The sequence below is a fragment of the Heterocephalus glaber genome, unplaced genomic scaffold (genome assembly GCF_053883595.1).
Source record: "Heterocephalus glaber isolate CG9 unplaced genomic scaffold, H.glaber_assembly_v1.0 deba00001461, whole genome shotgun sequence".
NCBI lineage: Eukaryota > Metazoa > Chordata > Mammalia > Rodentia > Bathyergidae > Heterocephalus > Heterocephalus glaber.
Genome location: NW_028258308.1, coordinates 48,339,231 through 48,348,192, shown reverse-complemented (window position 1 = coordinate 48,348,192; position 8,962 = coordinate 48,339,231). Strand labels below are relative to the sequence as shown.

Genomic DNA, 8,962 nt, shown 5'->3' with positions numbered 1-8,962 from the left:
CCACCTCAGTCCTGGACAGACCCGGTCACACTCCTGGGGACAGCATGTGAGGCTAGTCAGTAAAGTGGCTGCCTCCATCTCTCCTCTCAGGGAGGTCAGAGTCCTGACCCAAAGTCTCTGCTGCTTTGCTGCCTGACTCCATCCTCTGAGGCTTCCTGTGTGCATTTCCCTGTGTAAATGTTGGTAATGCTCACATCTACACTGCAAAGTTCTAGAGGAACATAAGAAAAGCAATGTAAGTGGACATGTTTACAATGGGCTCCATATAGATTACTTATATTCATTTCATGGAGCAGAAGAATAAAAAGCTCTATATGAATAGATTTATTTTTTTGTGTGAAAATGCTCTTTTACACTATTGAAACAAATACTGGATGCCTGAGCTGCTCCTGTGTCAGGAACAGTCTTTGAACATTGTGTGCACAACTTGATACAGCACATTATTGTAACACTTGTCCACTTGGGTGTGGAGAAGCAGAGAGATGCTGACCAGTGCTCCTGAGGTACAGTGTATCAGATCTGATGTGGCATTTGCTTTTCAGTCCCATGCTCCTTTTCCAACTCTGAAGTCAGGGTAACTGACCGTTTCATGGACAGTGTGTCACTGACAGGACTGTTCCAGCAACAGAAATTCCTGTAGTGTCCAGTGCTTTAGTGATTTCCAATATCCTACTTTCTACTGCTGAAAATTAAATTACTTATATAAATTAGAGTTGCATCAGTGTACTCTTATGTTGATTTCAATAAAATTCATAAAAAATAATCCACTGCACTAAATTTTTCTTTACAAATTTCCAGAGGTCATGAAATGGAATTTTAGTTATTGTCACAGTGTTTAACTACTTTCAAATGTATTGGGAATCCAAAGTTAGAATAATTGTAGTAGATTTAGTATGCTTTGGCTTTTTATAAAGATACATAGAAAATGTTCAAGTCATTTCAAAGTTCACAGTTGTGTAGCACTAAGTACATTCATACAGTTGTGATTTTTTTACCACCATACAGCTCCAGAACTTTTCCATCTTACTGAACTAAAATTTTGTATGTCCTAAATAACATCACCTCTTCTTTTCATTCGCCCAGCACCTGATGACCACATTTCTCTATCCATCTCTAGGATTTTCACTATGGTGGGAACTTCATAGCAGTGAATCACAGTGTTTGTCTCTGTGTTTTGGCTTATTTCATTTAGTATAATGTCATCAGTGTTTGTTCATATTGTGGCAAGTGTTTGTTACCTTTGAAAAATGGAGTATATAACATTGGGAACATTTTGTTTACAGATTTGTCTGCAGATGAAAATTTCAATTGTTTTTGGCTTGAGGCTGCCGTGAAATATGCTGTTATACAAATGACCATACAACTAGGTCTAGAGTGTCTGCTTTACCTATTTTGGATACACAACCAAAGGGGAGATTACTAGAATATATTCAAGTTCTCTTCATTTTTAGTAATATCTACACTATTCTTGATAAGGGCAGCATCACTGCTACCTCTCACAAAAATAAACAAAAATTTCCAAATTCTCCACATCTTTGTCAAAAAATAAATTATGCTTTATTTGGCTGTTTGATGAAAGTTTTCCTACTGAATGAGCAACAGTATCTCAATATTATTACAATTTACATTTCCCAAATGATTTTTGATACTGAACATTTTTCAATGTGTCTTCTATCCATTTGAATGTCTTCTTTGCACAAGTTCAGAGTACTAGAAAATTCTTATATTGAGAAATGTGTTGCAAGAAAAAGGATGAGGGTCCACACTGAAAACAAAAGGTATGAATTACCATGACTTTTATAACACATGGGTGCCAATAGAAATACATTCTACATGTCTGAATAAAAGAACCTTATAATGGAACCTGACACAAAGGACGATTGATATTGGATGTTTGGGCAAAAACTACCAAAAAAGGCTATACATTTCATTAAAATGAGTGCTAACCAGGTGAAATAGACTGGTAGTTTGTTCAAGAATTTAATTTAATTTATTGAATTATTTAGGAAAAGATTGACACATTTGTTCTTGGATGGGAAAATTGGCTGTGGTCATGTTTGTGAACCAAGGCAAAAGTTGCAAATAAAAACAAAATTATGCCAAATGTTCTGTTCATGAACCAAATTGTTTGCAAACAAAAGTGTTCATGGACAGAAGTATCACTGTACTTAAATTAAGTCTGAAAAAATATGTTTAAGAAAAAATCATGTATGAGTATATTAAAATTTCTTAAAAATGAACCTAAATATGCATTCACATGGATTTTCTAGCAAAAATTTTGAAAATAATTCAAAATTTGTTGACTTCTAATTTAGTATGTGCCATTAAACCATTTATAATGCTTGAAGTTTAACAGAGATGTTATTTTCCTCTAAAGAGATTTCTTTTATAATTTTTAGGTCATAAATTGTTGTATTAAAAAGTCTTGGTATAAAATAGCATATCATTTTCAAAATGTATTCTTCACTTAAAAGTCTATATTTTTAAAAATAAATCACAGGGTAATTACACCAGGGATATTTTCAAAGTTGATGATGATCTCTACCTATCACTGTTTTGTCTGTGTTTAGGGTAAACCATACTAATGCACCATGGAAAATTACAAGGAGACCTCTAGGTACTTCATCCTCTTGGACCTGTTCCCCCCATCAAGCCTTGACCTTTTCCTCTTTACTCTCATTGTCCCCACCTTCCTGATGGCCCTGGCTGGCAACCTGAGCATGGTCCTGCTCATCCTCCTGGATGCCCAGCTCCACACACCCATGTGCTTCCTCCTCAGCCAGCTCTCCCTCATTGACTTCATTTACATCTGCACCACTGTCCCCAAGATGGCTTCCGGTTTCCTCTTTGGAAACAAGTCCATCTCCTTCATTGGGTGTTGGGTGCAGTGTTTCTTTTTCGGGACTTTAGCAGGTTCAGAAGGACTGTTCCTTATGTCTGTGTCCTATGACCATTATGTGGCTATTTGCTTCCCTCTGCACTACCCCATCCACATGAACAGAAGAGTGTGTGTGCTGATGATCCTGGGATCCTGGGCAATGGGTGCTATCAACTCCTGTGCTCACACAGTCTGTGTTCTCTTACTGCATGTTCAGGGCCATCAATCATTTCTTCTGTGATATCCCAGCCATGCTCAATCTGGCCTGTGAGGACACCTGGGTCTATGAGTACATTGCGTTCTTCAGCACTGTCTTCTATCTCCTGTTCCCTTTCATGGTCATCCTGGGTCGCTATGGAAAAGTGCTCCTCACTGTCTACTGCATGCACACTCAGGAATGCAGGAAGAAGGCTTATGCCACCTGCAGTGCCCACCTCACTGTAGTGACTTTCTACATTGCACCCTTTGCTTACACTTACCTCCGCCCAAAATCCTTCCAGTCTCCAGCAGAGGACAAGGTGTTGGCTGTCTTCTACACCATCCTCACCCCAGTGTTCAACCCTGTGATCTACAGCCTGAGGAACAAAGAGGTGCTGGGGTCCCTGAGGAGAGTGACTCAGAAAATCTACTCTTTTAAAATGTAGGTAAATTTTTTCCTCAGCATGTTCCAGAGTGTATTTCACATGAAAAATATTTAATGCCATGGTCTTAGGAACTAAAGTAAATTGGCAAGATTTAAATCTTTAAAATTTGTTACTATAATTATTCTAGTAATATAAGTATTCTACTAGTATAAGTGTTCTAGATCATAGTGTTGCTTTTTTCTTTATTTGCTTCCACCTCATCAACATAATGAACCTATATGGTTTATTAATGTGAGGGCATCGTTTTATGAACATGGAGAAATGAAATGGAAAATGTGGAAAACGTTTTGAACTCTAGGATGAGGAGGTATGATCAAACACTTTCTTAAATGGTTAAATTTAAAAAATATTCATATTGCAGTTAAAAAACACCTTGTCATAAACCCTGCTCAAATTCTCCTCATTCAGACACACTCATCCCATCATTGTTGCCATTTTCTGAAGCAATTCTGGAAAGCCTCTTTCATCACATTAGATGGGCTGTTTTGGCCACATTTATGTCTTGAATTTATTCGAAATGTTTACCTTTACTTTTTATTTTGTCTTTGAAGAAGAGCTTAAATTTGAATGGTGCCACATGTGGTGAAGAAAGTGGGGGAAAACCCTGTCATAATTTAGGAGCCTGACTTCCCATTGGATGGTACTGGGCAGCAGAGTTATCTTTATTTTTCACCCTACCTCAAAAATACAGTCCGGCAGAGGCCTTCCAGAAATGATTCAGTACTGACAGTTTCAATGGAATAAGTGTATTTGAAGCATGGGAGAGGATTTTGATGAGGATGAATGACAATGTGTATTTTACTGTAATTATGTTTTAAAAATTTAAACATTTGTATTGTGGTCATCACTTTTATTAGAATATTAATTGCAAAATTTTGTATGCATTCAACTTAATAAACCCAAATTACAAGAATATCTATAATGATCAGGTTTAACCAGAAACAAAAAGAGAATTTACATTAATTTAAACTAGGCATACAGTCCAGTTTCCAAATATTTTACTTCATTTACAATAAGACACTTTGAAGGCATATTTTTAAGATATATTGCAAATATGATCTTTTTTCAAAACTCTTATTGTAACTAAAAACAACAAATATTTTGAAAAACTTTCTCTAGATATGCAGAAGTCCTTTTATCATTCAAAAGGAGAAGGGGCAAGTTTGTATTTTCCAGGAGACAGACCTGGGGTTTAACTCACTAAATCCTATAGGAGTTATGGAGCTAAAAGCACTGCCCAGAATACAGTAATGATATCTGGAAAATGCCAATTCATTTTCTACTTTCTACTCTGATTAAAAGGTCATTTCTGAGCAAAAGTGAGCATTTCCAGTAAAACTGTAGTTATCTATTGACAGATGAAAAGAAAACATGTAGAGTGACAGAGAAAGCCTTGCTCATCCAAAGTTGGGCAGTGGCAATGACTGAGGTGTCCCTTGTGGGGATGGTGATGTCCCAGACTAGGAGAGCTGCTCCTGAACAGGGTACAGGAACATGAGGATGAGCACAGAGGGTTTGCCTGGGTGCTGACTAACTCAACCCCAGGATTGCAAAAAGGCAGAAGAGTGGGACTTGTCTCTCAGTTCTGGTGATGTGGAAATTTCTTATCACAAGGAATTGTAGGCTAATACCATTATAATATGGAAAAGGCAGTGTTTCTTATTTTTGAAAATGAGGCATCATCTCCTTCATATGCTGTGCAAATTTGCAAAAGAAGAAAAAATATCAGAGAGTTGCTGCTTACCACTCTTCTCCAGGCACTTCCTAATCACTCAGTACACTGTGGGGCACAAAAATGCTCCCACATCACTCAAAATGGAGAGACAGTTTGATGGTTTTAGGGCAACCTCATTCTTGTTCACTTTCATTTAAAAGAGTCAGTTCTAAATTTTTTTCATTCTGACCAATTTTAAAATTTTGAAGACCCATTTTTCTTAATTTCTAAAGGCACTCACTGCCTTCCTCTAAAAATACATTCTCCTTTCACACTTTATTTCTAGCAAATGATGAAAATGGAATTCAGAATCCAGTATTATCAACTTCAATTCTTAACTAAAAATGGAAAAATCAGTTCATTCCAATTCAAACAGGAAACTGAATGCTGCCAATGCTTTTTATTTTAATGAAATACAAATAGATATTAATAAATAAACTATAAAACCATTTTGTGAAAAAAATAATTTTATAACAAAAATTATTAAAGACTAAAATAATAAATATACTGTATATCATAGTTTTAAAAGAATATATTTTCATTTGCCAATCTATCTCTCAACTCATTTCCTAATAATATTATACCTTCTTTTTCACATAAATCATTTTAATTATTAATAAAGAATCTCCTATTTCACCATGTCTGTTATTTTATTTGGTCCTTACTTATACTTTTGGTTTCTCATACCAGAGAGACAATGTGGTATTTACACTTGTGTGTTCAATTTATTTCACTTAAGAATATGTTCTCAAGGTGGATCCATGTGCCCAGAAATGTCTCGAATTTATCCTTCTTTATGACTGAATAGTAAAAATAACCACATATTTTTTATCCATTCATCAGTTGAAAGACATTTGGGCTGTTTCCAAGTTTTAGCTATTATAAATTGTGCCACTGTACATGGGTGCACATATATCATTGTGGTTTAATGCTTTTAATTCTTTGGGGAAGGTACTCAGAAGGAGACTAGTGAAAACAATGAAGAACTTAGGAATCAATCTCAAAAAGGCAGTAAAAGATCTTTACATTGAAAATTATAGTACTCTAAAATAGGAGATTGAAGAGGATATCAGAAAATGGAAAGGCATCCCTTGCTCCAGGGTAGGGAGAACCAACATAGTGAAAATGCCCATGTTGACAAAATTGTTACACAGATTTAATTCAATCCCAAACAAAATACCACTAGCATACCTCACAGAACTAGAGAAATCATTTCTAAAATTTATTTGCAACAAGAAGAGGCTTAGAATAGCAAAAACAATTCTGGGCTACAAAGGAATGCAGAGGGCATCACAATCCCTGATTTGAAATTATATTACAGAGATTTTGTGTTAAAAACAGCATGGTACTGGCCAAAAATTAAACAGACCTGAGGATCAATGGAACAGATTAGAAGATACAGAAAGAATCCAAAACACACTCAGCCACATTATCTTTGACAAAGGGGCCAAATACCTTCACTGGAAGAAAGGTAGCCTCTTTCATAAATGGTGCTTAAAAAAACTGGCTTTCCACAAGCTTAAAACTAAAATGAGACCCAAGTCTCTGATGCTTTAAAGCCATGAAGAATCACCAGGATGTAGGGGAACCTGGTCTGAAGATGCCACTGTAGTCAATTCCCAGTGCAAATCTGAGTCTGACTCCATGAAAGGCAATGTTCTTCCCCATATGGGTGTGAGATGGAGGCCCAGAACTAAGAGCTGAAGGCCTCAGAGCACTGGTGATGTTTATGTCAACTGCATTCATTGTCCCTAGGATGGTGCCCTGTGGGGGACAGAGCCAAATGCATGGACCCCTGAGGAAGGCAGGGTGTGTAGGATGGAAGGTGTGTGATCAATTCAGCTGTGTTTTCTCTCTGAGACATTGCACAAGAGAGTTCAGACACATAACAGGTAGTGACCATGTTGCAGAAGTTGTGCTGACAAAGGAGTCTCACTAGCACTCTTTTCTCTGTGTATGAAGGAGACAGGGGATATGTGACGTTTGGCTTCGGTATGGTGATTGAGGAGGTAAACACAGGAGGTGGAAAAATGTGAAGTGATATTATCTAAATTTCCCAGTGGGGGCAAAAAGTATGACATACACATTCTGACAGACATGGAGAAATAAACATGAGAAGGCAGAGCACATGACAGAGAGTGGTCATGAAAAAGTCTGTAACCAAATGTACCTGTCCTTCAGGAATGTGGTCCCCACAAGGCAGAAGGAGAGAGGCTCTCATCACTGCCTAGGGGCAGCCTTTCCCTCTCTCTCACCTCAAATGCCTGATGTATCTCACACATGCTTGGCACCAGGACTTCCCAGAGAGGGTCCCAGTGCCAATTCTTATCTGTTCTCTTACTGGTGAAATCTGGAATTGATTATATTAATATAAGAGTACAGCTCTTTTTGTCTTCTTCTAATGTGAACGGAATCACTTTCAGATGAAAAACTAAAATGCTAGCCCGGCTTGGTAGCATGTGCCCCTAAACCCAAATCCTGGATAAACTGAGGCAGGTCTTCCACAAATTCCAGCTAGCTAGGCAATTTGAGGAGACCGAGTCAACATAAAATTTTGTAAGGCCTGGAGATGTACCTCAGCTGGAGCTTGCTCATCTAACATATGCGAGGTTCTGGGTTCAGTGCTCAACATTGGAAAAAGAAAAATAAAAACTACATGATATCACACATATTTTCCATGTAAAATGAAGTGAATGACATCAAAACAGATGTAACATGGTGATCACCAGGATTCCTGACTGGAAGGAAATGGGGAGAAGTATGTTAAATGATACAACTTTGCAGTTATGTAGGATACATCAGTTTAGCGATCTAAAATAAAGCATAGTCAAAAATGATAGGGTATAATATTGTATTGGATACTAACTTTTGGAAAGAGTTAGTTTTAGTTGCTCATTATGCTCACACAGAAGCAGGAACTATGGAAGGTGCTATATAGAAGAATTTGTTACTATAATAATTCTTTGCATATATCTAAACATGATAGTTTTCATCTTACATACACAATAAAAAATAATAAAGAAACACAGCTAGCTTGAAATTGTGTCTGGAGTTATCTAACTTAAATCATGGTGATGAAATCACTTCCCTCAATGTGACATGCAGTTCTCATAGCTGATCTGACACTACATCTGTGGTTTCCTACAGTTCTCCACCTGACACTTTCTGTGTATTTATGCTAAATGGAGTGCAGTTCCCTGAGGGAGTCCTCAGGTGTCAACACTTCATGCATCAGGTATGCAATTGCTTACATCCTCAGTACCTGGAAATCTAGATTTTGAAAAATTATGACTGGAAAAATCATGTTTTCTCCTGTCTCAAGATTATTAGAAGTATTTATAAGAAATCACCTGTGAGTTCACATCTTGAAATGTAGCTTTTACTCTATTCATATACATCCAAGATTTCACAGTAATAAAATGTGATATTGCAGGGCCTTGTAATCTTCCCTTTTACTATCACCTCATGGACGCATTTACTTTTTCCCCTCATTTTTTTTGTCACTGGATGATGTTTACTGATTATCTGATCTGCATTAAAACTGTTTCCATGTCAAAACATGTGTTGGCTTTTCTCAGTCCACTGCACTTTCCAATAATAATTACTGTCAGCTTGTAAAATTTCCACCATAAAACATGATGTGGTATAGCATTGCATTCAATGGAGTAAAATATATAATAAATGAATTACTTTCTCTCACCTCTTTATTCTTCAATAAATCATATC

At 36.9% G+C, this 8,962-nt stretch overlaps 1 pseudogene; it reads left to right on the top strand.

Moving 5' to 3' along the window:
• The first annotated feature begins 2,591 nt into the window (after window positions 1-2,591).
• Window positions 2,592-3,522, top strand: LOC106008357 (olfactory receptor 2L5-like; annotated as a pseudogene).
• Window positions 3,523-8,962: the final 5,440 nt, after the last annotated feature.